General features: G+C 34.0%; 1 long non-coding RNA gene across 1 annotated transcript; it reads left to right on the top strand.

The window, feature by feature from the left end:
* Nucleotides 1-6,179: 6,179 nt before the first annotated feature.
* LOC109254328 (uncharacterized) lies at nucleotides 6,180-9,829 on the top strand. Its single transcript, XR_002074756.2, has 2 exons — nucleotides 6,180-6,306; nucleotides 9,587-9,829. It is a non-coding gene; the product is annotated as an uncharacterized LOC109254328 (long non-coding RNA).
* The last annotated feature ends 15,358 nt before the right edge of the window (nucleotides 9,830-25,187 follow it).

Genomic DNA, 25,187 nt, shown 5'->3' with positions numbered 1-25,187 from the left:
CAGAGGATCCAAAGTGGGCTCTGCACCGACAGCAGAGAGCCTGATGTGGGGCTTGAACTCACAAACCATGAGATCATGACCTGAGCTGAAATCAAAGTCAGACACTTAACTGACTGGGCCACCCAGGAGCCCCTTTAATTTGTTTAATGTTTATTTATTTTTGAGAGAAAGAGAGAGTGGGGGAGGAGCAGAGAGAGAGAGGGAGTAGCATCCTTTCTTGATAAAATACCACAAGAAGTGTAGGGATAGAAGAAACATACTTTAACATCATATGTATATATATATTTCTTCTGAGGTCAGGAACAATATAGGGATGTCTGCTCTCACTATTAATATAGTACTGGAACTCCTCACCTCAGCATTCAGACAACAAAATGAAATAAAAGGCACCCATATTGGCAAGGAAGAAGCCAAACTTTCACTATTTGCAGACAACTTGATGCTCTATATAGAAAACCTGAAAGACTTCACCAAATAGCTTCTAGAACTAGTACATGGATTTAGGAAAGTCACAGGATATAAATTCATTGTATAAAAATCTGTTGCATTCCTAAACACCAATAAGGAAGCAGAGGAAAAAGAAATCAAAGAACTGATCCCATTTACAATTGCACCAAAACCCATAAGATACCTAGGAATAAAGCTAACCAAAGAGGTAAAAGATCTGTATGCTGAACACTATAGAAAGCTTATGAAAGAAATTGAAGAAGGCACAAAGAAATGGAAAAACATCCCATGCTCATGGATCGGAAGAACAAATATTGTTAAAATATTGATACTATCCAAAGCAATCTACACATTCAATGCAATCCCTATCAAAATAACACCAACATTCTTCACAGAGTCAGAACAAGCAATCATAAAATTTGTATGGAAACACAAAAGGCCCTGAATAACCAAAGTAATGAGGAAAACCAAAACTGGAGGCATCACAATTCTGGGGTTCAAGCTGTAATCATCAAGACAGTATGGTACGGGCTCAAAAACAGAATAGGTCAATGGAATAGAATAGAGTACCCAGAAATGGACCCACAAATATATGGCCAACTAATCTTTGACAAAGCAGGAAAGAGTATCCAATGGAAAAAAGACAATCTCTTCAGGAAATGGTGCTGGGAAAACTGGACAGTGACATGCAGAAGAATGAACCTGGAAAACTCTCTTAAACAATACACAAAAATAAATTCAAAATGGATGAAAGGCTTAAATGTGAGACAGGAAAGTATCACAATGCTACAGGAGAATCACAATGCTATAGGAGAAAACAGGCAGAAACTTTTTGACCTAGGTCGCAGCAACTTCATACTCAACATTTCTCTGGAAGCAAGGGAAATAAAGCAAAAGTGAACTATTGGGACCTCATCAAGGTAAAAAGCTTCTGCACAGCAAAGGAAACAATCAACAAAACTAAAGGCAGCCAACAGAATGGGAGAAGATATTTGCAAATGACATATCAGATAAAGGATTAGTATCCAAAATCTATAAAGAACTTAGCCAAACTCAACAGCCAAAAACCAAATAATCCAGTGAAGAAATGGGCAGAAGACATGAATAGACACCTTTCCAAAGAAAACATCCAAATGGCTAACAGATACATGAAAAGCTGCTCAACATCACTCATTATCAGGGAAATACAAGTCAAAACCACAATGAGATATGTCCTTACACCTACCTGTCATAATGCCTAAAATTAACAACTCAGGAAAACAACAGATGTTGTCAAGGATGCAGAGAAAGGAGAACCCATTTGCACTGTTCTTGGGAATGCTACTGGTACAGCCACTCTGGAAAACAGTATAGAGGTCCCTCAAAAAATTAAAAATAGAACTACCCTATGACCGAGCAATTGAGCTACTAGGTATTTATCCAAAGGATACAAAAATGCTGATTTGAATGGGCACATGCACCCCAAAGGTTGTAGCAGTGTTATCAACAATAGCCAAATTAAGGACAGAGCCCAAATGTCCACTGCCTGGTGGATGGATAAAGAAGATATATATACAATGGAATACTGCCTAGCAATCAAAAGAATGAAATATTACCATTTACAACAACATGGAAGAATTAGAGGGTATTATGCTAAGTGAAATCAATCAGAAAAAGAAAATATCATATGATTTCATTCATATGGAATTTGAGAATCTCAACAGATGAACTTAAGGAAAGGGAAGGAAAAATAAGATAAAAACAAAGAAGGGGCAAACCATAGGAGACTTTACATACAGAGAACAACTGAAGGTACCTGGAACGGTGTGGGTGGTGGATGGGTTAAATGGGTGACAGGCATTAGGGAGGACACTCTCTAGGATGAGCACTATGTTTCATATGTAAGAGATGAATCACTGTGTTATACTCCTGAACTCAAGACTGAACCCAAGTTTACACTGTATATTAACTAACTTGAATGTAAATTAAAAATAAATAAATAAAAATACATTAAAAAAAGAATTACCAAAAAAAAAAAACTGAAAAAAATAAACATGTTTTCCTTCAAAAACAAAAGAGAAATATTTATATTTGAGAGACCATTGAAAGTTAATTTGAAGACTTTACACTTGAAAGCAAACAAGAGAGAAATTTGTTGAATTATGCAGAAATGGGAAGAAAAAATTACTCAAGTATATGGAACAATGATCAGAAAATACATAACAACAAAATATTTGGCCCAGATAGAGAAGTAGTAGATTACCATTTTTTAAAATGTCTATTTACTGTTGAAAGCAAAAGAGTGGGGCGGCACAAGGCGGGTGTGGGGACAGAGGATCAGAAGCAGACTCTGCACTGACAGCAGAGTAGGGTGAACTCAAGAAGGGTGAGACCTGACATGAGCAGAAGTCAGACACTTAACTTACTGAGCCACCCAGGTGCCCCTATTACCATACGTTTAATGCTAGAATATGTATCCTTTCTTCCAGGAATTATCTTGAGCTCCAGAACAAACATACTTTACAGTTGATATCCTAAAATCGCCCCTTTTTTATGAAATAACTCATTTTTAAAAATGATTTTAAAGAAGTAAAAGAAACAAAGTTTGCTAATTGAGGATATAGGAGGCCCTTTTAGGAGACCCTAAAATTGTTTTTGCATATTACCCCATTATACATTCACAAATTATCAAAGCATGTCTGACCACAAATAGCAGACATTTTAAAGTAATAAGAATATGGCATTTTTAAATTTATTTTGGGGCCAAATATTTCCTTGTTGCTTGCTATATGCAACCAGAGAGAGAGAGAGGGATTACAGAAAAGATTTTTAACAATAATTTCACATATCTCTTATACATGGAATAATAATAATTGGATATTTTCCTTGATGTTAAAATCTCACAAAAAAAAACACTAAATTTTGAATCCAATGTTTATATTCTATGTTGAAAATTTATAGGTATTTCAAATTAATTCTGTTTTTACTATATGGATATGCATGTTCATGTTACTGAGTATTTACAGTTCATCATTTGAGTCAATTCTTGAAAAAAAAAACAAATTTTAACTAATTGGAATTTGAATAAAAACTTTAAAAAAAGGGATAATTCGATCATTCCATTTCTTGAGCGATAACTCCATAACAGTTCAAATTTATTAGTAAAACAAAATGTGGGGTTCGGTTTTAAATATTGCAGTCATAGGGGCGCCTGGATGGCTCAGTCGGTTAAGCGTCCGACTTCAGCTCAGGTCATGATCTCACGGTTCGTGGGTTCCAGCCCTGCATCAGGCTCTGTGCTGACCGCTCAGAGCCTGGAGCCTGCTTCGGATTCTGTGTCTCCCTCTCTCTCTGCCCCTCCCCTGCTCATGCTGTCTCTCTCTATCTCTCAAAAATAAATAAATGTAAAAAAAAAATTAAAAAAATAAATACTGCAGTCATATAAAAATCTTTGATTAAAAAGGAAACATGCAGAGTTGTTTTGTTATATTAGCACCTTAGAAAATCCTATCTAAAAATGTATTTACTAACTAGTAATTCTAAAAATAATTGCATTAAATTTGATCTCATGAAGAATTCATAAGATCTAATTTAACATTATTTCTGTTTTTGAAATGCAAGTTTTTTCATGCTGGTTTATAATGAGTTTTCAAAATAGAAATAATAAACTAATATTAATTCACATTTGAAATTAAAGTTTGAAACAATGGTTTAGAATAGTAAAAATACAACATTTTAAAGCCATCTCGTAAGAGTGTTTGGACTTTTTTTTAACTTTTATTTATTTATTTATTTTTTGTTTTGTTTTTGTTCTGTACTGAAACATGTACTAAATCTGAAAATACATAGATTGGTTTCCTTGAAGAAGTGTATATATATCATTGCTTTTAAAATAACATGGCCTCTATAAGATGTCATGAGAAACAAAATGAGTACAGTTTACATTAATTTAAATTTTTACATCAAATTTTCAACAAAAATTAACAAAAAATGTTATTTTATTTTGTTTTATTACATTTTCTAAATAAAATTATTTTAGTTTCTTCAATATAGTTTTTTTTGTTTCTCCAATATAGCCTTTAGTTTCCCCTATATAGGCTTGAGCTCTCAGGGGATTTTCACATGTCCAGAGGATCCAAGTGAAAAATATATCTCACTTCCTTGCTCTGAAGTCAAGAGACTTATTTACTTCCTACCCTCTGTCTGTAAAACCTTTCTTCCTACACATCCTCCAGTCTTTCCATCTTGGTGATGGTTTTATTTTGCCCTGATCAGATTTAGATTACAAACCCCTGCTGAGGATACATTACTGATTTAGTACCCATTCAGGAAAATATTCTGGAGTCCTATGCTATGTAAGCACCTAGGAGGTGACACATCACTGCCTATTGGTGGTTTTTACGATAAATATACCACTTTCACACAAAGAGCACCAATGCATTCTTGCACTTGGATGGGCATCTTCACCACAACCACTCTTCTGTTTAGGAGAGGCATCATACATTTATGAAGATCACCACATATTTATACATCTTTTACCTTGCTTAAATGGATAAGGTAAGTTTTCCTAAGTCCCACATTGGGGAAAAGAAACAAATCTCATTACATAAAGTAAAGAAGTCATATTATATGAAAAATTTAACATGCCATCAGAAATGATATTGATAGACTTTTAGGTGCCATCTTGTCTGCAATTCTTCTTAGGTTCAACATTGATTTCTATAGCCTTTTCTAGTAGACAATGAATTTAAAATTTTTTTTTAACCTTTATTTATTTTTGAGAGAGAGAGACAGAGCATGAATGGGGGAGGGGCAGAGAGAGAGGGAGACACAGAATCGGAAGCAGGCTCCAGGCTCTGAGCCACCAGCCCAGAGCCCGACGCAGGGCTCGAACTCACGGACCACGAGATCCTGACCTGAGCCGAAGTCGGAGGCTTAACCGACTGAGCCACCCAGGCGCCCCCTAGTAGACAATGAATTTTAAATTGTGCCAATAGTAGTTGGCAAAGTTTTATCAAGTGATTGGGTGCTTTCATATTTTTTACTTGAACTCTCATCATGCTTTTCTCAAAGTTATATTTTTGTTCCCTAGTTATAAAACCAAAAGATCTAGTGGTCAAGATTTTTGTTTTAGTTGTTGTTGTTTTGGGGATGTTGTATCATTTTCATAATCTTGGCGTTTCCCCTCTATGGAGGATATGGTAGGAGAGCTCTGTAACCTTGTAAAAGTTAAGGATATTACAATTAAATAATCCTTTATGGCATATTTCAGGCTGTCCCATGTTCCTCAGAGAATCCAGGTCTAAGATAAGGGTTTGATTTCAAAATTATTAATGTTCCCTAGCATCATAAAACATTAAAACTAGAAGTGATCAGAAAGATCATCTTATCCCTATTACCTTGTTTTATCTGAAAGAAAACAGTTTCAAAATAACAGAGTCTAGCCCAAAGTCACAATGTCTGTTAGCAACTGAAGATGGACAGAAACCTAGACCTCCTGATCTCACATAACCTTCTGCAGCTAATTGGCTATGAAATCTTTCATATGTCATAGTAGCTATGGTGCAACAATACATCATCTACCTTGATTAATGACTGTGATGAAAGGCTTGCTTAACACAATGGAAATAAATGCAGCAAGCAGATGTATTAAATTTTAAAAGCTGTAATGTTTATCTGTGGTCTATAAAGTGCAACCATGGTCTTTTTAATCTGCTTATGTTAGTTACCAAGTCTATAATAATACCTGGTCAGTTTGGTTTGGCCATGAAGGAAGAAAAAAAAAAAAAACAACTCAAAGATGAATAATTATGTTGGAAAAGCATATAGTTACAAAGAAAAAAGTCACCTATATGTCAGAGAAAAATGTGTCTATGTTGTGTATGTGTGTGTTTTGAATTTATATATGTAATAAAGGAAGATTCCATGTGTTCATTTGGAAATACCAAAAGAATAAAAAGTAAAGAGGGGCTGAAAAGAAAAATACTACTTGGCTTTTTAGAGTGAAAGTAATATTAATTTTAGACATTTATGAGAGCTCATTAACATTTACAACTAATTACAATGGCATCTAATTTTTTTATTGTAACTTTTATTTTTCAAAACCCTTTATTTTATAATCACTATCTTAATTTGTTCCCACAATAGCTATGGGAAATAGTCAAAAGAGATTTTATTTTCTCCCTATTACTGATGAGACAAAAGGGTGAAATGGTTAAGTGGTTTACCCAAATGAATAAACTAGGTTGTTTAGATGTTTGATCTGTACTCATGTATAATACATCAAATTAAAAGTTTCATTTCATTACCACATTCTTTATAAAAACATGATCATCTGTAACTCTCATGCTATGACTATCTGTGTACTATTATTTATTGCAAAACCTTCATAGTTGGTTTATCTACTCTATTTCTTGTATTCCAAAGAAACGTTCCTTAAAAGGCAAATTTTACCATGAGTTTTTACCAAATGCATTTTATTTATTTATTTTTATGTTTGTTTATTTATTTTTGAGAGAGAGAGAATCCCGAGCAGGCTCATGCTGTCAGCCCAGAGCCCAATGTGGGATTTGAATTCACAAAACTGAGATCATGACCTGAGCTAAAGTCAAGAGTCTGATGCTTAACTGCCTGAGCCACCCAGGCGGCCCCCAAATGCATTTTATGAATAGTACACTAACCAAACAACCTAAAGTCCTCCATACAACCTGAGATCCAATATAATATATGAAAATATAACTGACCTTAAAAAACAGGAAGCATCAGTGTATACCCAAATCTACTAAGTATGTACAAATATGCCACCCTTAACAGAGCAGAAATGAGATTGTACAATAATGAGATTGTATTACAAAAATCCCTGTCATTTCCAAATCAATTCTTTTTTTCTTATTTTTTTTAAACGTTTATTTATTTTTGAGACAGAGAGAGACATAGCATGAACAGGGGAGGGTCAGAGAGAGAGGGAGACACAGAATTTGAAACAGGCTCCAGGCTCTGAGCGGTCAGCACAGAGCCGGATGTGAGGCTCAAACTCACAGACCGTGAGATCATGACCTGAGACGAAGTTGGACGCTTAACCGACTGAGCCACCCAGGTGCCCCTCCAAATCAATTCTTATTCAAACATACAGTTAGTTCCTGAAGTGGATGATAGACCTTGGGTTAGTCATGCTGTATTAATCCTAGTTTACAGTGTGTGAGTGTAGCAAGTGGGTGTTCTCACTAAGATGTGGATGTGTAGCCATATTTAATTGCTTTGCTTAAGGGAGCACTACATTATCAAGACTCAGCAATCTTTTTGTAGTTACTTTCCTATTTCTTGAATCATCATGGCTAGAGATTATGACTTCCTTTTCTCACTACCTAGTTTCTCTATTTCCTTATAGAATCTTGAGTTTGGATAGTTGTGTACTCCCTGGCCCAGTATTAGCCCCTTTCCCTTTCAGCACTGATCTTCCCCAAACCATCTCCATTGTTCTAGAATATATGATTTTATAATGTTCATTGAAAGTGCTGAATTCAGCCAGGTACATTCATTAAGACACAAAGCTTTACTTTTTTTAATGTGACTCTCTAACAATGTTATTCACCTTGGCAATACTTTATGCAGATTCACAGCTTTTACATTTACCTTTGGGAATTAAGAGACTTTGGCTTTCAGATATTAAATTTCTCATCTGATATAAATTAAAACATTTATCTAAACTCTAATTTAATCTGTATCTCCTCCTACCAGTTCAGGCCTGTCTAGCAAAAGACTAAAATAATGGAGATAATCATTACTGACCACAATGTTATTAAACTAGAACTCAAGAACAACAAGATAATTAGAAAATATCTAACTGCATGAAAGTTTTAAGAAAAGATATAAATAATTCATGAATAATAGAGGAAATATAAAGGAAATTAAAACAAATTCAACTTTCACACAGTAAAACATTCATTAAGATAACAGGGCATAGGATTAGCATACAGAAATCAATAGCCTTCATTATACACAGAATAACCAGTTAGAAGATACAATTGTAGAGAAAGCTCATTTACAATAGAAATAAAGAAGACAAATATAGTTAGGAAGAAGCTAACATGAACAACAACAAAAAAGTCAAAATATGCAGAACATGTAAGAAAAACTAAAGGACACTCTTAACAGATACACAAGTAGAATTGAATATTTTGTTTGTTTGTTTGTTTATTTGGAGAGAGATATTGTGAGTGGGGAAAGGACAGAGATAGAGGAGGGAGAGAATCCCAAGCAGGCTCCATGCTGTTAGCACTGTCAGCTCAAGACCTGACACAGGGCTTGATCCCACGAACCCATGAAATCATGACCTAAGTCAAAATCAAGAGTTGGATGCTTAACCACCTGAGCCACCCGGGTGCCCCTAGAAAGATACTTTTTGTAGATGACTACATGTTATAAAGGTGTGAGTTCCAATTAATTTATAAATTTAAAGCAACTGCATTAAAAAATAAATAGAAGTTTTTTTTTTATGGATCTGCACAAATTGATACTAATCAATATAGACAAATAAACATGCAAAAATAGTTTAAAAAAGACAATATATAAGTAGGACTAACTACTAATTCTACCACATATTAGAACAAATTATAATTAATATGTTGAAAAAAATGAAAGAAAAAAGATTATAAATGGTGGAGTTGCATCTTCTAGAGTAAGATTTTAATGTCAAATAGGAAAGTAAAATTATATATAGTTAGCGGTAACCTCAAATATACTTTCAATTATGGATAATTTCAGGGTAGACATTTTGTGAGTAGGATTACACTTTCTGTGGACAACATTAGTAGCTCCTCTAATTCTTCATTAATCATGTTTTCTGCATGACAGTCAATTAAATATTTGATAAGTTTTTTTTCTGATCTTTTCATAATTTTCTTTTAAAATATCAAGTAACTCTTGAGTCACAGAGGAATTATTTGGATAGAACAAGTAACTGTGTGATGGTCTTACTTATGGAAATGGGGGAGGAGCTGGTAATATGTAAGAAAACCAAAATAATTTTGTTTTGGGAGTTAGATTTGAAATTGTCCTTAAAGAATCCGAGTAGAATGTTGCAAATATAGTTCTATATATAAGTGTAAAGTTTAGAAGAGAAATTTAATAGAGATTTAAAATTTTCTGGTTATCATTTCAGAGGCAGTATATAAAATGGATGTGGATGAGATAACCAAGGGATTGTGTATAGAGAAAAATGAGAATTGAGATTACACCTGGACAATTTATGATTCAACATTTTGTGGTTGGGAAAAGTAGAAAAAGCTAGCAAAAGAGAATCAGAAGTAGGAAGAGGAAAACTAGGAGGGTGTGATATTTCAATGCAATACTATACTTCGGGAGCTTTTCTTGCTGTACATAAAAATGGATACCTCTCTCTCTCTCTTCCTCTCTCTGTGTCTCTCTCATCCTTGTACCATATGTGTCTATGTTTGTGAGTTTGTGTGTGCTCAATAATAATGTAATTTTAATGTGTAACAGACAAAAATGTTTTATAACATTCTATAGTGCTTATTTCCTAATTCTTACATATTTCAAATTTAGCATGAAAATTTTGTAAGTCTCTAATGAGCTGAATGTGTTGCTTTTTATTCCTTTATGCTCTATTTTACTCTTATCAGATACTGGAGTAAGTGAACATTGTTGACAATTTTGATACATTTCTCCCACCTTTTTTTAATAATTTGGCATACACCTAACTAAATGGTTGTTTTTATTGTTTCCTTCTTCAATTGTTTATGCCACAGGCCAATGTCCTTCAAAGTACATTTGCTTTTCCTTTTGTGTCTCATGGAGTAAATGTCAAATGTTCTTGCCTCTTGTGTCAAAGTTGATTACATTTTCCAGAAAAGACAATTTAAGTATGAAGTTAGTTTTAATTATTTTTAAGTACAATATATATGCTAGTATGTCTTTGGAAACAGAAAAACTATATTCATATTCTGAGTATTAATATATCACTGTTCTCCAACATTGATTATTTGGGGATAGTTTGTAATAGATAAAATATTCAATATTCGTTAAAATAATGTAAGGATCTTCACAGATTATGCCATATACACACCAACTAATATTCTCAAATTATCAATATTTATCAAAGGACATCATAAAAGTCATTTCAGATAAAATCAACAACAAAAAATTTATGTCTCAAGGAAAATAATTACCTTGTGACAATTTCTTTTAAGCAACTTATAAGTCTTGCTCCAAAGAAAATATGACCACAGTATTCTTTTATTTCTAATTTTATATGAGTAATATATGAGTATATTAATTGTTTTGTATATAGTATGTATTATATATAATATACACATATAAATTATATAATTATTATTTATAATTGTATATAATCATAGGTTATAATTAAGATCAAATTAAATGTTGCATTAGAAAATTTTTGTTTATATGCATAATTGCATGTTTTAAGTAGGCTCTGAACTTGAATTCATGACACTGAGATCAAGAGTTGGATGTTCTACAGACTGAGCCAGCCAAGCACACTACATAATTGCATTTTTAATGGTAATTTATATACTATGATATATCCTTTATGCATTTAATATTAAAATATTTTACATAGGGGCGCCTGGGTGGCTTTGTCGGTTAAGCCTCTGATTTCGGCTCAGGTCATGATCTCACGGTCCGTGAGTTCGAGCCCCGCATCAGGCTCTGTGCTGACAGCTTAGAGCCTGGAGCCTGTTTCAGATTCTCTGTCTCCCTCTCTCTCTGCCCCTCCCCTGTTCATGCTCTGTCTCTCTCTGTGTCAAAAATAAATAAACGTTAAAAAATTTAAAAAATATATTTTACATAGATGGTAGGTTTAGTGTTAAATTGAAATATGAAGCTAAACTGTCACTAAAATCATAATCACCAGTTCCTAATATTTTTGTAGCCATAGATGCTTCTATTTGTATGCCTACATATATACATACATATTTATGTTATACTATTGCAGAGAGTATTTGAGGGGGTGGGAGCAGTATCACATTAGTTAAAATGGATCCAAACATATGGATACTTTATTTTTTTAATAAAATTGACAGCCAAGCAATCACTGAATATATATTACATGTAAACCACAGTGTTTTCTATTAGCAATACAAATATTAGTAAAATATGGTCCCTGAGCTCAATGACATCAAAATTCAGGGAACACTCAATGTATGTAACTAACCATATCTCAGAGTTATTAGGCCTGTGTCAGTAATATGGACAGAGGCAGAAATAATTAGTTCTTTCTTTGACATTTGGAATGGCTTCCAAGAAAAAGCAGGTCATGAAAATGAGTATCATTGCACTTGTCTGAAAGAGACAGAAGAGAAATGTGAAAGCCATGAGTCAAGCAGATATGCAAGTAAATAGGGACTGTGCTTTATATTTGCATCATTATGGACTAGTGTAGTTTTGGGGGAATAAAACAAAATTAAAAAGAAGTTCAGTGCACTAAGGTTGTAGGCTCACTAAAACAGAAATAGAAGAAAGAGATTGGGAAGAAGAGTTGGTAGAATGAATGTTAAAATGATGTAAGACTTAAGGCAGTAAATTAGGGGAAGGTTTTTATTGCCATTAAACTCTATTTAAAAATACAGACTTTTTCCTGTAGGCAATGTGAAGTTCTGGAAAGTTTTAAACTGTGCTTTACAGTGTTTCAGTCTATGAAAGATTTAGGAAAAGGAAGTGACAGCAGGGCTTGCATATCACAAGAACAAGAACTTGATCTGTAAAGGAGGCTATTAAACTTCCAGTGTGAGATTAGGACAGGGTACATGAAAGGAAGATGGAGAAAGTAAAGTCAGTACAAAATACATGGAGATTTTTCTTCAAAACATTGAGTTCGTTTATTTAACAAATATTTTATTAATCTTAATATTATTCAAAAAATATAGTCTGTAGTGGATCTTTATATTATGTAAGAAAATTTAGTCTACACTATCCTCAAGGAACTAACAATCTGTTAGAAACTTATGAGCCAGAAATCTCAAATTATATTCTAATTGACTTCAATCAATTATATTTCAAACTTCTAATCTAGGCATTTCCACTTTGAGGCCTTTTGGAATGCAAATTTTTGTTTTTATTATATTTCCTTTATGTACCTGATCTTTAAATTGCATCTACAATCCTTTAAAAATGCAGAAGCATAATAATAAATACTGTCGTATTTTATAGCCTATAAAGTAACATATAATAAAATGCCATGTACATCCACAAAGTAATGGAAAATACATCATCAGTCCAACTGTGCAAGGGAAGCAAGTCAGGTAATAGCCCTTGCTGTTTTTAAACACTGTATAGGAATGGTATCACTTATATGTTGTGCATAAATGCACTATATTCACATGTAGAATATGTCTGTATACACATTCAACTGAAAAATAAGATGCTAGTTTTTTTCTCACCAACATTTTAATAAATCCAAGCAAATGCATATTTCTTTTTTTTTTCAATATATGAAGTTTATTGTCAAATTGGTTTCCATACAAACACCCAGTGCTCATCCCAAAATGTGCCCTCCTCAATACCCATCACCCACCCTCCCCTCCCTTCCACCCCCCATCAACCCTCAGTTTGTTCTCAGTTTTTAAGAGTCTCTTATGCTTTGGCTCTCTTCCACTCTAACCTCGCAAATGCAGATTTAAAAATATGAAAATATCAGAATTTCTAGTTTTTTGATAATCTATATTCAGATAATCATCTATGTAAATCACAGCTTTGTATAATGAATAGTAGATTGGCATTTCTACCATTTAAACAAAAAAACAGATATATATTTTCATTCACATGTGGAATTTGAGAAACTTAATAAAAGACCACAGGGGAAGGGAAGGAAAAATAAGTTACAGACAGGGAAGCAAACCATAAGAGACTCTTAAATATAGAGAACAAACTGAGGGTTGATGATGGTGGGACCTGGAGGGGGCAGGGAAAATGGGTGATGGACATTAAGGAGGGCACTTGTTGGGGTGAGCACTGGGTGTTGTATGTAAGTGGTGAATCACCGGAATCTACTGCCAAAGCCAAGAATACATTGTATACACTGTATATCAGCTAACTTGACAAAAAATTAATAAATAAAATTTTAAAGATAATAAAATAAAAATAAACAAATGCTAGTTATTTGTTGGTTGTAGTATAGCCTCCTTACAAGTGTTTGTAAGGATCTGTTGTTTAACCTGTGGAGAAAAGATATTAACATTTGATTTTATGGAAATTTGATTTTTATATTTTATTGTATATCAGTTAAATCTAAAAAATATATAAAATATTAAAATAATGAACTTCTTTATATTCTTTTCTACACAAAACTGTCAGTAATTTTTGTCTTTCTAAGGATTTGCATTGTAATGATTCTATAAATCTTTCTTAACTCCTGCAAGGATGGCTGATCTTTAGAATGCCATTGAAAATGAACTTGTGGGACAGGTAATTCCTATGTGGCAAACCTATTTGCACACTGCCATCAGCATGCAATGACAAGATATAAAAACTGTCAGAGCAATTCATGTGAAGAACATCATGCCAAATAACATCATAGAGGACCCGTGTAACCAATAACACATTTTTCCTGATCTCTTTAATGCTGTACATGTAACAAATTATCCACCTGATTGTATACTGTAAAATCTACGTTTTATTCAAACCACACCATGTGTTCATCTAAACAATAAACACACACACACACACACGCGCGCGCACACACACACACACACACACACACACCACAAAGTTTCCAGTGCATTAAGTTCTAGTGAGAAGAAATATGAGACACAGGCAGAGCTGGAGACTCCCTGATAGAGGCAAACCTTTATTAACCCCTGGCACCGCTGCAGTAGTTCTATCGAGCAATTCCACAGACACTTAAATCTAAATTAGTTAATGGTCCTTGTCAGCAGCCTGCAGTTCTAGGGATGCTGCAAAGTATTTTCTTTCTTCCAGTCACAGAGAGCCTTGAGTAGAATGAAGGATATTGAGGAAGTAGGGCATGTGTCATCAATGAAATATATTGGATCTCTAATGTACATCTTCTAGAAACCATTATTAATCCCAAGTTCCTCAGCCTGAAAATCTAGTAGCTGCCAAAAGGAAATAGTGGTAGTGGCACTTAGAGCAACCGAGGCTTAAAAGGTAAATGTCTTCCAGGCATGGACAATTGATAGCTAGAGCTCAAACTAAAATTTCTACTTCTTACTATAAGCCTATTTTAAAACCAAACTAAATTTCAGAAAATTCAAGGACTTTATTACATCCCAGAATCTAGTTACACATGTCTACCTATTGAAAATGAAGTATAAATCTGCTGTGTAATCTTGAGCAAGTACTGAACATTTTTGGTCCCAGTTTCCTCTTCCCTAAAATGAGGATTTAATGCATTAATTATAGGATTATTATAAGTAAATATCTTAGGTACTTTTAATGCCCTAAAAACAGTGCCTGGCACATATGGGCATGATACAAGTGCATGGTAAATCGAGAGAGAGTTGAGAAAGCTAATCAGAAAGTTTAGATCAAATACCTATTTAGCTAAGAAGATGGCATTGAGGCACATCCCAGCCCTGCCATTTACAGGCTCAAGGTTCTCAGACAAATTGCTTAACCTCGGTAAAACTCATCTATGAAATGGAAATCCTATTTGTTTCATAAGGATAACCCTGAGAATTAAAGGTGCAAGTACCTGTAATGTAGTAGATTGAACAAAATACATGTTAAACATGGAAGAGGTAATATTATTCCAGCTTCTTTTGTCACTAATTAGTGCTGGGCTTATTTCTAGGTCACTTTCCCTTTGTCATCCTTGTGACCTATGCTGAACCTGATTCAAGCTTCTGTCAACACTTTTATACCAAAAGCCTTTCTAGGCAGTGCTTATGTAGCACTGGCCCGGTGGAAATGAAACTGTTAAAAAGAAAAACCTCAGGACGCAATAGCCAGAGGCATGTCTGAAAGTATAACCCAGAAAGTTGCTTAGAATCCATGCCTTTTGAAAAGTGAAGAAGACTTTCTCTGGTAGAATTCAACTTAGAAGTTACTCTTTTTCTATCAAAAGCAGGAGCCAAAGATTTATTGAATAAATAAGATGCAGTTCCATACAACACAGAGGTATAGTTGATGAAGTCTCTACGTTTGAGTTTGAAGAGTAAGCAGTTGCAAACAGAGGCCATGTAGTTAGTACCCATGAACCACCATTAAAAAATGACCATTTGACTCAGATTAATTTGCAATGAAGAAAAGAGAGACATGGATGAAAAAATAAGATATTCTATAGAGGATTAGGTAAAAGCATTGGTCTTAACTACATCTAAATGAAGGGCACCAATTTCTTTATATAAACAGCTGCATGCTAACATGATAGCTATGCTAGATATTATGTGGTATTGCTTGAGTGACAGTGTTTGTGCTGTGTACATATGTGTTGTGTGCATGTGAATTGCAAAAAACTAATACAGAGGCAAGCAAAGATGAAGTAATACATATATAGAAGTATCTTTGAAGGGTTAAGCAGGAAAATCAAAGTTCAAAAAATTGAAGTGATCGTGCCAAGGACATCATGGGTAAAGGACAATGGAAGAAAGTGTGACTCAAGAAAGTTAAGTACTTTTCCTGTTGTCCTTTCAGTAGACAACAAGATATGTATATATATTATATATTATAATGTAACATGTATATTAATGCAATATGTATATATTATATATGTATATATTATACATATACATGTTATATGTATATATTATATATACATACATATATACATATATATACATACATATATATATACATACATATATACATATATATACATATATATATCATGTATACATAATGGAATACTACTCTGCCATGAAAAAGAATGAAATCTGGCCACTGGCAACAACATAGAGCGTACTATGCTACATGAAATAAGTCAGTCAAAGGAAGACAAATATCATATGATTTCACTCATATGTGGAATTTGAGAAACACAACAGATAACATAGGAGAAGGAAAATCAGATAAAAACAGAGAGGAAGATAAATTGTAAGAGACTCTTAAATACAGAGAACAAACAGGGTTGCTGGAGGGGAGGTGGCAGAGGTGATGGGTTAAAAGGGCAACAGGCATTAAGGAGAGGACTTTTTGAGATGAGAACTTGGTGTCATATGTAAGAGATAAATCACTGGGTTGTACTGAAGTACAACTGGGTAGTCTGAAGCCAAGACTACTCTGTATATTAAGTAACTTGAATTTAAACAAAAAAAATAAAATAAAAATTGAAAATAAGTCCACATGGATAGAGTGCAAAGATGGATAACTTGAAAGGGAACAAAAGTATGCCATGATATGTAATTTGGAATTAATATCAAATCTTGTAGGAAGCCACTGGATTGTGAGCAAGGAGTAAAAGAGTCTTAGAAGATCACGTGGACGGTGTAGTGAATCTGTTTGATGCTCTGGTCAGATAGCTTTTTCTGAGCAGTTGAACCTATTCCTTCTCAGAATGGTTGCTGCTGCTGTGTTAGCTACTCATGGCTCAAAGTTGCCCTCAGCCATAATGTTATGTTCCTCCTGCCTGAAGGGACTCCATAGGCAAAATGACTGACTGACACAGAGATATACAAGGTTGGCCCATGGGGGCAATAGCCATGTGGAATAGTTCATTCTCCAGTGCAGTCTGAGGGTTGAAGGTAGACTTGAGCTAAACCATATACTGGTTTGGATTTTCTCTCCTGCTCTATTCGGAACCTGTCATTTCCTTTCTCTGGATAGCATCCCCTTGGTGAACTCATCCAAAAGTACAAGAATTTCCAAGTAAGAATGAGCTTTTAGAGAATCCAGCTTAAATAAGTCATTTATGTATAGGATAGGCCAGAATGGAAGACAAAAAATTGCAGAGAAGAGTTAATTCTAAAATCCAAATTCTTATGGAGTTCTTATAAAGATGAAAATAATGAGGACCAGAATAAAGGCATAGCAGTTAGACTAGATAATATGGGTATAATTGCCAGGGTTATTGAAAGCTGAATTGACAGGACCAAGAGATATGGGCTGAGGGAGAAAAAACTATAGAATAGGTGTCTGCATTGGGGACAGAAAATGAGATCAAAGATAAAGTACAAAAATATAAAATCAAACAAGAAGGTCCTGTACTAACAAATAATAATAGTGGGCTATGAACTGAAGTGTGTGATTAACTCAGCTTTCTGTTTTCATACCACTGAATTTGGAACAAGAGTATCAGAGAAGAGATAAAAGTAAGCAGAGGAAATTTGTGGAGGAAGAGGAGAGAAAATATTCTATACTCTATGCAAAAGTAGCAAACTCTGCTCCTAATATATAGCCAATAAGTGTCAATTTTCCCTTTTCATTCCTAACCCCCTTATTGCTGTGATTACATCTGATTGTACATTGACAAGTCAAAAATTCTACTATCAGTTTGCACAGTTTGCCTAATCCCTAATATCAGTGTTCTTGAAATTGCTGTTTGCTACTGTCAGTGGGTTTTGTTTTGTTTTGTTTTGTTTTGTTTTGTTTGTTTTTTGTTTTTGTTTGTTTGTTTGTTTTTTGGCATATCAGGTATCTACTTCTACACTACAGACTCTATTGGCCTCAGGCTCTCTGCTTTACTATTATTGCCTGATTCAGCCAATTTACCACAAACTTGTGGTAAATTTGTATTCTATCAATGACCAATGGACTATTTGCCTTCACTACCAAATATAATCACTTAGTCAATCAATGTATCTTATGGTAAGCTTACAATCCCACCTTCCTTGTGTGAGTGGGGTTAAGTGGGAGGAAATCCTCCCATTCTTCATGAAGTTCTCTAGATTGTGGTCCCTAGAATTTTACATCTTGGTTGTTGCTGGTTAGCTGCAGAACAAGGCAAACCATAATTAGATATTTAAATTGTTTTTGGTTCCTTAATATACAGAAGAGGAAACCAGGTCTCTAATGAGTAATTGGTTTATATAAAGTGCACATGCTACTCAAGTGGGAAAAAAAGATAGACTTATCATTATATTTGGATTGCTCTAGCTTCGTGTTTGACTATTTTGATATCACATACATGAGTCATGACCACAACTTCAAATAAATAAATAAATAAATAAATAAATAAATAAATAAATGCAAATAAATAAAATTTAACTAAAATTATATTACTTATCCTTTTCTATTTTGTATTCCCTTTAATTTTTTCAATATTCCCCCTCTATAAATCCTTCCTTCTTTTCTTTCTTTTTCTCCTCTTTCTTTCTTTTTCACTATTCTTTATTTTTTCCTCTTTTTTTTTTCTTTCTTTCAACTGAACCAACTAAATTAATATCATGACAAATAAAAATGGGTCATGACCCTCATGTAGAAAATATTGTTTTGGGGACCTGGCTAGGTATAAAATGGCATTTTTTTTACCCAATAATCAGGTAAATCAAGAAAAACATGGAGCAGCAAGGAATAAAAAAGGAATTTAAAAAGTAGGTTTGGGATAAAGAACCCAATTTCCACTTTATTGAGGGACTATAATAGCTGACACTAGAGTAGAGAATTTGTAGAGACAGGAAGATTTACAATAGAAAGAGAATAATTGAAAATATCAAATTGATACATTTTAATTTCACCCTTAATTAATGTTCTTTTGCACTTTTCCCCTACGAAGGCTAAATCATAAATTTTATCACCTCTAAGTGAAAGACATAGGATTGCGATGTCTTTAACAAGATAATAGAGTTGAAAAATCTATCTTTAAACAAAGACATCATCTTTTAATTTACTTCATGCTTCATTAGTAAATCTCGAAACAGAGAAAATAAGTCATAAATTCTTTACTATAAAGAAGATAATGTGTCTGAGATTCAGGATTAAGCATGGACCTTGACTGGTAAGGAAGAAAGATATAAGATAATACATAATTCTGTTATATCTATGATTTAGGATATGAGAAACATGTCCAAATCCTTCCTTTATGTGTCTTGGTTCTCAGAGATGACATTTCTATTCTTAGTGTTTCTATATAGCATGGAGTGAATTTAATAAAATGTAGATAAGTGGTGCCTGGGTGGTTCAGTCACTTAAGCCTCTGACTCCTGGTTTCAGTTCAGGTCAAAATCTCACAGTTTGTTAGATCTAGCCCCGCGCATCAGGCTCTGTGCTGACAGGGCAAATCCTACTCGGGATTTTCTCTCTTTCCCTTTCTCTTTGCCCCTCCCCTGCTCTCTCTTTCTCAAAATAAATAAATACACTTTTAAAAATTTTTAGAAAAGAAACTGTAGATAACATAGCAGAGATAAGAAGGTGATGAAGTTTGTATAAGAAAACATTAAGGATGGGGTTTCATAATCCTAAAATCGTATGTATTCTAGGTAACTCAGAGCTGAGTTTAGGTACAGAAAGCCTACTCTTTAAATTTTTATGAAATTGGATGTCCTGAACCAAGAGAATGGTTGGAGAACATTATAATGTTCGTATAAGAACTGAGAAAGTCTGTGCCTTCCAAGGAACAGCCAATAGACTCTAACAAGCTCAGGAAGATCAATTAACAGCATCCCATATACCAACTGTGAATGCTAAAGAATGTCCTGAGACCTCTCACTTCTCAAAGACAATCAAACCACCTACACCCAAGGACCAGAATGAGGCCTTAGAGGACCAGATGAGGCCAACATCTAAAGAGCATAAAAGTTCTTTCTACATTCCCTCAGATGCCAGTTTGGAAAAGAGCAGGAACAATTATCTCTGAACTAAATGTTATGCAAGTTGCATTTTAAATTTATTAGAGCTGACAAGATTGTATATTGGTCAGGACTAAATTTTCTCCTCAACCCAAACATAAGGCTCATGAATTTGTGGTCAATTTCGTTGAGACAAAAGACCAGCAATTTCTCTACACATATGGAGTATGATTCATTTTGAGACTTCACACATAGTTACAGAGTTAAATTTTGTGGATCATATTTAATACTCAAGCCCATACACTGAAATAAAGTTAATATTCCGTAAAAAGCATTTAGACCTATTGTCATTTTCAATTTCCTTTTGTTAATAAAGCTTAATACCACAGATGTATAAATTCTCCATTTAGTATGTTTTTCTCCCAAATAAAAAGGATTACCTTCAAGACTGCTCAGATGGCTAATCCACTTATGCTGGGTTTTGCTGCTAATCTGTTGCTTATTTTCTTGCATGTTCTAAAAAGAATGCTACTACTTAGAATTATACTGATGGAAAGGATTCTAATAAATCATAAAGTGATTTCCTTTGCCTTCAGTCAAGACTGAAAACATATTCTAAAAAGTAGTTATTTGCCAAAATTGTTAATATATATCTCAAAGTTTTTAATTCATTGATTTTGCTATGGACTATGCTGACAATCTAAACATAAGAATATTTGAAAGATGAGTACCATCTCAATATCAATAGCCCCCTTTTTTTTACAAATTTATTAAAATAATAAATTTTGAATTGGTACTAAGCCTCTGGATTTTTTATCTTTTTTTAAATTAAGTTTTTATTTTTATTTTTTGAGAGAGAGACAGTGAAAGTGAGGGAGGGACAGAGAGAGAAGGAGAAAGAGAATCCCAAGCAGGCTTCCAACTATTAGTATGGAGCCTGGGAGGCTGAGGTGGGGTTCAAACTCACGAACTGTGAGGTTATGATCTGAGCTGAAATCAAAAGTTGGGTGCTTAATCCACTGAGCCACTGTTTTTTGTTTGTTTGTTTTAATATGACATTTTAACCAAAAATATGAGCTGCAAATACACATTTCATTCTTCAATTGAGTCACATCGGATAAATTCATGACTTGTAGCATCCTTCTAGATTAAAAAGCTTACAAGTCCACACAGACAAACACACCCCTGAGAATACGGACACAGATTTGAAAAGTTCACATCCAAATAAGTTGTGAGATCAGGATTGCATTACTAGATCATGCAGCAAGGAATGATAATACTGAGAAGGTCACTATTTGAGTAGTGAACTGTGTTCCTGATGGAACAGACAGCAGATATTTGGTATATTCCAGGCAAGAGAAAAAACAAATGACAAGGGCCTCAAATGAGAGTGCTACTGGTGTGTTTGAAGACTGGCAAAGATGTTGTGTTGCTGGTTTGCAGTCATGGTCAGAGCAGTGAGAGTAGAGGTAGCTAAGTACCATGTTGTGCCATCTTTGGCTTTTACTCTGAGTGAGATAGGAAACCACTGGAGGATTTTGAACAAAGTAACACGCTTTACCATAATCAGTGTGATGACTTTATTAAGAAAATATTGAAATTCAGAAGACAGGATATCAGTGGGATGCTTTTACAGTTCCCAAATAATTGAACAGAGACTATTTGAAAGTTAGACTTTTAGTTCCATAATTTCCTGTTTTTCCTTTTAAATTTTTTAAAATTTATGATGTATCCATTTATTAAATTACATTTTTAAATGATCACATATATTTTGTCATGCACATACTTCTGAGAGAAATGAACATGGTCACTGATCTCAGTGATGTTAAAGATTAAAAGAAAGACTAACAAATATATTCAAACACAAAACAGGCAGAGAACAAATTATGTGTTCAGGAGATCCTCATTGTGGAAGTAACTTGAATTAAAAGTGAATAGAAGACTGTTGGGCTAATGGTGGAGGTAAAGAGAGAGAGAGAGAGAGAGAGAGAGAGAGAGAGAGAGAGTCAAAAGACTGTGAAGATGCAGAGAGGGAAAAGATCTTGGTATATTCCAGAAATTTAATGAGGTCAAAGTAACTGTGAGCAGAGAGTAGAATGACTAAAAGACTGGAGATGAACGCAGGCATTCAACAATGTAGGACCTTTAGATTACTATGTTAATTTCTATTTTTTCTTAAAAGAAATGTGACTTACTGAACGATTTTGCTAAAGAAGTTATCTTATTTTATTTATTTTTAAAATGGATTACTCTCAGAGCTCTCTGTGGAATTGAACTGGGATGGAGAGACAAGAGTAGAAAAAAAGGAAAAAAGGAAATGAATAAAGGTATCACTGCAGAGATCTGACAGTACTTGACTTCAAGACTGATAATAAAGCGATAGTAATCAAAACAGTGTGATATTGATGAATAATAGACAAATAGATCAATGGAATGGAACAGAAGAGAGCCCAAAATAGACACACAAATACAATTAGCTGATCTCGGACAAAGGAGGAAAGTCAAAACAATGGATAAAAGATAGTTTTTTTCAACAAATGGTGCTGGAACAACTGGAAACCCACATGCAAAAATATTAATATAGACACACACCTTACACACTTCATACACAATAATTCAAAATGGATCATAGAGTTAAATAAAATTTAAAAAAATCTCCTAGAAAATAACATAGGAGAAAATCTAGAAGAGCATGGGTATGGCAATGACACTTTAGAGACAACACCAAAGCATGACTCATGAAAGAAATAATTTACATGCTGGAATTTATTAAAATATAGAAATTTTGTTCTGGAAAAACACTGTCATGAGAATGAGAGACAAGCCATCAACTCAAAGACGATATTTGCAAAAGACACATCTGATATATTTTGGACTGTTAGCCAAAATATAGCACAAACTCTTAAACTCAAAAATAAGAAAATGAACAACCAATTCAAAAATGGGGCAAAGATGTTAACAGATACCTCATCAAAGAAGATATACAAATGGCAAATAAGCATATGAAAAAAAATTATCTACACCATCCAATACACCATCAAGGAAATAGAAATTAAAATAATAGTGAGATACTACTCTACACTTGTTGAAATGGCCCATATCTGGAATGTTGGCAACACCATTTGCAGAGCAGGATGTGGAGCAACAGGAACTGTCATCCATTGCTAGTAGAAATACAGTAACCTTGGATTGCAAGTAACTTGTTTTGCGAGTGTTCCACAAGACAAGCAAACATTTCTAATAAATTTTAACTTGATAAATGAGCAATGTCTTATAATACAAGTAGCACGTGACGCCAAACATCACATGATCACAGCTGAGCCAATGGTTCTTCTCTCTCTTTCTCTTGCTGTTGGATTCTGGGTGACCATCAATGCAAAGTTACATTTCCACGAAATCCTAAAAGTAGGCAAAAACAAGTGTAATTGGATAGGTTCCTTGTTAAAGTTGTGTGAAAAGAAAAAGATTTGATTGAGCCAATAGATAGCAGTGATTCTGTTAGTGATAATGAAAGTCATTCTACACAATAACTTTCCTCTCTCTTGTCTCCCTCACAATAGTCACGAAAGTTTTCAAAGCTAAGTGCAGGTTAATTTGTTTATTTTTATGTATATTTTTTTATTTTATTATTTTGTATTATATTACAGTATTGTAATCATTTTCATATGAATATTTTTGGGTTGTGGACCAAATCAATCTGAGTTTCCATTATTTCTTATGGGGAAATTTGCTTTGATATACAAGTGCTTTGGATTACAAGCATGTTTCTGGAATGAATTATGCTCACAAACCAAGGTTTACTGTACTTTGGAAGGCAGTTTTCCAGTGTCTTACAAATCTAATCATACTCTCACCATATGATCCAGTGATCACATTCCTTGCTATTTATTCAAATGAGCTGAAAACTTATAACAACACATAAACTATCTAGTAAACAAAAAAGAAAAAGAAGAAAAGAGAAGCAAACTTACAACCACACAAAAGCCTACACATGATTTTTATAACAGCTTTGTTCAGAAATACCAAACTTGGAAACAACCAAGATGTCCATCGGTAGGTTAATGGATAAATAAACTGTACATCTAGACATTGAAATATTATTGAGTACTAAAAATAAATGAACTATCAAACCATTAAAAGACATGGAGGGGGCACCTGGGTGGCTCAGTTGGTTAAGCATCCGACTTCGGCTCAGGTCATGATCTCACACCTCATGGGTTCAAGCCCTGTGTCAGGCTCTGTGCTGGCAGCTCAGAACCTGGAGCCTGCTTCAGATTCTGTGTATCCTTCTCTCTGTGTCCCTCTCCCACTGGCACTCTGTCTCTCTCTCTCAAAATAAATACACATTTAAAAAAATTAAAAAAGAAGACATGGAGAAACTTTAAATGCATATTACTAAGTGAAAGACGCCAATCCAAAAAGACTACATTATTGTAGATTCCAACTATATGATATCTGGAACAGGCAAAACTATGCATATAGTAAAAAAGTCAGTGGCTTCCAGGAGTTGGAAGTAAAGGAGGGATGAATAGGCAGAGCACAAGTGTATTTAAGGCAGTGAAATGATTCTGTCTGATACTAGAGTAGTAGATACATGTCATTACACAATTGTCAAAAGATGTAGAATGTAAAACACCAAAAATGATCCTATTGTAAACTATGGACTTTGGATGATTATGATGTCAATGTAGGTTCATCAGTTGTAACAAATGTATCACTCTGGTGTGTGTGTCAGGGGCAGAGTATTGGTAGTGAAGGAGGCTATGAAATTGTTGTCAGTAACCATCAGAAGCTAGGAGAAAAGCATGGAACAGCCCTCACAACCCTCAGAAGGAACAAATCGTTGACAACAACTTGATTTTGTTTATCCACACCCCAAAACTGTGAGAAAATAAGTTTCTGTTATTTTAAGCTACCCAGTGTGTGATACTTTGTGACAGCAGTCCTAGGGAACTAATTGTTATACCAAGTGTTGACTTCATATCATTTAAGATATTCCTAAAATGAAAAAAAACTATAATGGTTTCAAAAATTGGTTATCACAATAGGTGATATTTTAAGAGAAGAATATTTCAAGACTATACAAAATGTCATAAATAT

Source organism: Panthera pardus, unplaced genomic scaffold (genome assembly GCF_024362965.1).
Source record: "Panthera pardus isolate Hobbes unplaced genomic scaffold, ASM2436296v1 HiC_scaffold_16, whole genome shotgun sequence".
Lineage (NCBI taxonomy): Eukaryota > Metazoa > Chordata > Mammalia > Carnivora > Felidae > Panthera > Panthera pardus.
This window is presented reverse-complemented; position numbering and strand designations above follow the sequence as displayed.